Below are 5,506 nucleotides of genomic sequence, written 5' to 3'. Positions count from 1 at the left end.
TAGCATTGATGCAATGTACTGGATATCATTTCTTCGGAAAGTGCACTGTGTGCTCATTAACGTTGACATGGAAAGTGACATTGCCTTTGTTTAAATCTATAACAGCCCCTTTAGTGTTTAAAAAGGGTCTTCCGAGGTTGATAGCCCTGGCATCGTCCTCGGGAATATCCAAGATAACAAAGTCTGTTAAGATAGTGGTGTTAGCAACCACAACAGGCACATCCTCGCAAATGCCGATAGGGAAAGCAGTTGATTTGTCGGCCATTTGCAGAGAAATTTCAGTGGGTGTCAACTTATCCAACTCAAGTGTACGATAAAGAGAGAGCGACATAACACTAACACCGGCTCCAAGGTCACATCAGGCAGTTCTTACGTAGTTTCCTTTAATGGAGCAAGGTATAGTGGGAACTCCAGGATCACCAAGTTTCTTAGGACTTCCACCTTTGAATGTGTAATTGGCAAGCATGGTGGAGATCTCAAGATCTGGTATCTTCCGTTTATTAGTCACGATATCCTTCATATACTTGGCATACAAAGACATCTTGAGCATATCAGTTAACCGCATCTGCAGAAAGACGGGTCTTATCATCTCAACGAAGCGCTCAAAATCCTCATCATCCTTTTTCTTGGATGGCTTAGGAGCAAAGGGCATAGGTCTCTGAACCCATGGCTCTCTTTCTTTACCATGCTTCCTAGCAGTGAAGTCATTTTTGTCGTATCTCTTAGGTTGTTGATTATCAGGATTAACCATAGGTTCAATCTCCACATCCTCGTCATGGCTAGGTTGAGCATTATTATGGACATCACTGTCCATATTGTCACCAGGTTCATGTTCATCACCAGATTGTGTTTCTGCATCAGACGCAGAAATATCATTAGGTTCTTCAGGTGTGACAGTATTTGGTGAACTGGCGTGCAGGTTTCTATCATCCTTCTTCTTCTCCTTAGGATGACTAGGTGTATCAGCATTGATTCCTTGAGAATCTTGATCAATTCTCTTAGGATGACCTTCAGGATACAAATGTTCCTGAGTCATTTTGTCTCTTCTAGTAATGACTCTGACAGAGTTGTCATTTAGTTCATTGAGCAGGTCATTTTGAGCTTTAAGTACTTGTTCTACCTGAGTAGTAATCATAGAGGCATGTTTACTCAGAAGCTTCAGATCATTGACATTTCTGTGTACACAAGCACTTACATGACTAAGCATACGAGTACTTTGTTCCAAATGTCTTCTAACATAATCATTGAAACTCTGTTGTTTGGCAACAATGTTGTCAAATTCATCAAAGCATAGGCTAGCAGTTTTATCAAAAGGAATATCACTCTCATCAAACCTACGCAGAGGATTCACTTCTACTACCTGTATCGGGTTATCGAGACCATGGATCTCTTTGATAGGTGGTAGATTTTTGACATCTTCGGATCTAATGCCTTTCTCTTGCATAGATTTCTTAGCTTCTTGCATATCTTCGGGACTGAGGAATAGAATACCTCTTTTCTCCGGAGTTGACTTAGGAGGTGGTTCGGGAATAGTCCAAGCATTATCGTTGATCAAGATGTGATTTCGTAGGGTCTCTGCTTGTTCTACAGTTCGTTCCCTAAAAACACAACCGGCACAACTATCTAGGTGGTGTCTAGAGGCATCGGTAAGTCCGTTACAGAGGATATCAAGTATCTCGTTATTCTTAAGAGGGTGATCAGGCAATGCATTATGTAGCTTGATGAGCATCCCCCAAGCTTGTGGAAGACTCTCTTCTTGGAGTTGAGCAAAGTTGTATATTTCCTGCAAGGCAGCTTGCTTCTTATGGGCAGGGAAATATTTCTCACAGAAGTAATAGACCATCTCCTAGGGACTACGCACAAATCCAGGAGAAAGAGAGGTGAACTAGGCTTTAGCGTCATCCTTTAGAGAGAAAGGAAACAGGTGAAGGATATAGTAGTGGCAGATCTTCTCCTCATTAGTGAAGAGGTTGGCTATTTCGGATAGTTTGGCAAGATGGGCTATGACCGTCTCAGACTCATAACCGTGAAAAGGATCAGATTCCACTAAAGAGATTATCTCAGGGTCAACAGAGAATTCATAATCCTTATCGGTGACAAAGATAGGCGAAGTGGCAAACTTTACGTCATTTTTCATCCTAGCTTCCCGAGATTTTTGCTTCCACTTGAGAAGTAATTTCCTAGCGTCATAGGCATCCTTACATGCAAGAAAGTCCTCAGCTATCTCTCCTTCCATAACATGACCCTCAGGTATATCAGGCAATTCATATCTAGGAGAGCTAGATCCAGCAGGAGCAAAAGCATGTTCTATCTCAATAGTATCGACAGTATCAGAAGCATCACGAGCATTGGCAATAACTCTAGCAATATGAGCATCAAGGATCACTCCTAGTGGAACATCAGGCAAAGTAGTATCTCTAGCAGTATCAAGCATAACATCATCAGGCAAAATAGCATCTCTAGCATCATGAGGCAAAGTAGTATCAAGCATAGCATCTCTAACAGTATCAAGCATAGCATCTCTAGCAGTATCAGGCATAGTATCAAGAATAGCATCTCCAGCAGTAGTATCACAAGCATCATCAAGAACAGGCGACATATCAAGATTTCTAGCAGGAGGTGATGTCTACTCATAACTGAAGGTGAATCAAGTGCAGAGCTAGATTGCAATTCCTTACCTCCCCTCGTAGTTGAGGGAAGACTTTGGTCTTTGGATCCTTCAGATTCTTCATACTGATCAGCAGATATAAATCCCAAGTGACTCAGAGAATATAGCAATACCTCCCTAGCAACGGCGCCAGAAAAATGCTGATTTGCACTCTCTGGCGATAGCTAGACAAATGCTGATGGCAACAAACCTTCTCCTGCAACGGTACCAGCAGAATGGTGATAGAACTCCCTAGTAATGAAACTAGAAGAATGTTGTTTATGGCCCACCAGCACATGGGTTCGCAGCAGTTTTCGAGGGTAGAGTATTCCACCAAATTTGTTGGTTTGCACGACGGGAGGTGAGAGAATACTCTCAAGTATTAGCAGCTGAATTTGTCAGATTCAACCACACCTGAAAGATTAGTATCTGCAAGCAAAGTAGTAACAACAACGTAGTATGATAATAACGGTGTCAGAAACGATTTGTTGATGGTAGACTATCCCTAACGATTGTATCAATGGCGCCTCCGTTGCCGCGTTGACGGAAGTTGTCAGTTCCCGTCAACGTCCGGTGAACCAACAGTGTAGTAGGTAGCAGCAGTGTAATGAGCAATAGCAGTGGCAAGGAAAAGGAGTAGTGACAGAACTAGCAAGTACCAATAGTAGTAGCAGTAGTAGTAGCAACAGTAGCAGCAGAGCAAGACAAGTAACAACAGTAGCAAAAGTAGTAGCAGCAGCAGAGCAAGACAAGTAATAGCAGTAGTAGGACAAACTCGTAGGTAATGGGTTGGTGATTTGTTTGGATGATATTCATCATACAACATCTATAACATGGAGAGATATGTGGCTAGCTCCCGTTCGTCAATGTGATGTAGGCATGCATTCCGTGTGTCGTCATACGTGCTTAGGGAAAAGAACTTGCATGGCATCTATTCTCCATCCCTCCCGTGGCAGCGGGGTCCAAAAGGAAACTACGGGATATTAAGGTTCTCCTTTTAATAAAGAACCGGACCAACGCATTAGCACTTGGTGAACACATGAACTCCTCAAACTATGGTCATCACCGGGAGTGGTTCCGGTTATTGTCACTCCGGGGTTGCCGAGTCATAACACATAGTAGGTAACTACAACTTGCAAGATCGGATCTAAAACACACATATATTGGTGACAATATAATAATTTCAGATCTGAAATCATGGCAGTCGGGCCCTAGTGACAAGCATTAAGCATGGAAAAGTAGTAGCAACATCAATCTCAGAACATAGTGGATACTAGGGATCAATCCTCGTCAAAACTAACTCGATTACATGATAGATCTCATACTACTCATCACCGCCCAGCGAGCCTACAAATAGATTACTCATGGACGACGAAGAGCTTCATGGAATTGGAGAGGGAAGAAGGTTGATGATGACGATGGCAACGATTTCCCCTCTCCGGATCCCAAGACGGACTCCAGATCTGCCCTCCAGATGAAGAACGGGTGGTGGTGGTGCCTCCGTATCGAAAACGCAACGAAAATTTCGCTTTTTAATTTTTCTGGGACGAAAGGCAATTTATAGAGCTGGGGGCGGCAGAGCCATGTGGGCCCCACAAGCCTGCCCATCGCCACCAGGAGGGTGGTGACGAGGCAGGGGCTTGTGGCCCATTGGCCCACCCCCTGAGGTGGAACTTGGCGCAGATATTTTTGATATTTTCCAAAACTGGTTCCCGTAAATTTTCAGGACGTTTGGAGAACTTTGATTTCTGCACAAAAATAACACCAAGGAAATTCTGCTGAAAACAGCGTCAGTACAGGTTAGTTCCATTCAAATCATGCAAATTAGAGTCCAAAACAAGGGCAAAAGAGTTTAGAAAAGTAGATACGATGGAGACGTATCAGACATCAAGGCTTTTTCTCGCGTCCTTGCCGGGGAAGCACACCTATATTTTCTAAGTCACTTGGGATTGACGTCTGTTGATCACTATGAGGAATCCGAAAGATCCAAGAACTAAAATCCTACCTTCCACTAGGAGGAAAGGTAAGGAACTGCCATCTAGCTCTGCACTTGATTCACCTTCAGTTTTGAGTAAGTTTGCGACATCGCCTCCTGCAAGAAATCTTGATATGTCGCCTATGCTTGATGATGCTACTTCTGCTGCTCATGATGCTATGCTTGATACTATGCCTGATGATGCTATGCTTGATACTATGCTTGATGATGCTATGCTTGATACTATGCCTGATGATGCTATGCTAGATACTATGCCTGATGACGCTATGCTTGATACTATGCCTGCTATGCATGATACTGCTTTGCCACTAGGTGCATTCCTTGATGCACATATTGCTAGAGTTGCTGCTAGATGTGATGTTACTTCTGAGACTGCTGATACTATTGAAGTAGAACCTACTACTATGCCTGAATTGCCTGTTATGCCTGATACACGCTATGTTATGGAGGGAGAGATAGCTAAGGATTTTCTTGCGTGTAAGGATAGCTATGATGTTGAGAAACTTCTACGCAAGCGGAAATAAAAATCTCTGAACGCTAGGATGAAATATGACCCGAAAATTGCCACTTCACCTATCTTTGTGACCGATAAGGATTATGAATTTTCTGTCAACCCTGAGTTAATCACTCTTGTCGAATCTGATCCCTTTCACGGTTATGAGTCTGAACGGTTGTAGCCCATCTTACCAAACTGCACGATATAGCCACCCTATTTACTAGTGAGGAAAAGATCCGCCACTACTATATGCTCAAGTTGTTTCCTTTCTCGCTAAAGGATGATGCTAAGACCTGGTTCACTTCTCTTGCTCCCGATTGTGTGCGTAGCCCCCAGGATATGGTCTACTACTTCTCTGAAAAATATT

Source organism: Hordeum vulgare, chromosome 5H, assembly GCF_904849725.1.
Source record: "Hordeum vulgare subsp. vulgare chromosome 5H, MorexV3_pseudomolecules_assembly, whole genome shotgun sequence".
Classification (NCBI taxonomy): domain Eukaryota; kingdom Viridiplantae; phylum Streptophyta; class Magnoliopsida; order Poales; family Poaceae; genus Hordeum; species Hordeum vulgare.
The sequence above is the reverse complement of the archived record's forward strand: the minus strand, read 5'-3'. Positions refer to the sequence as shown.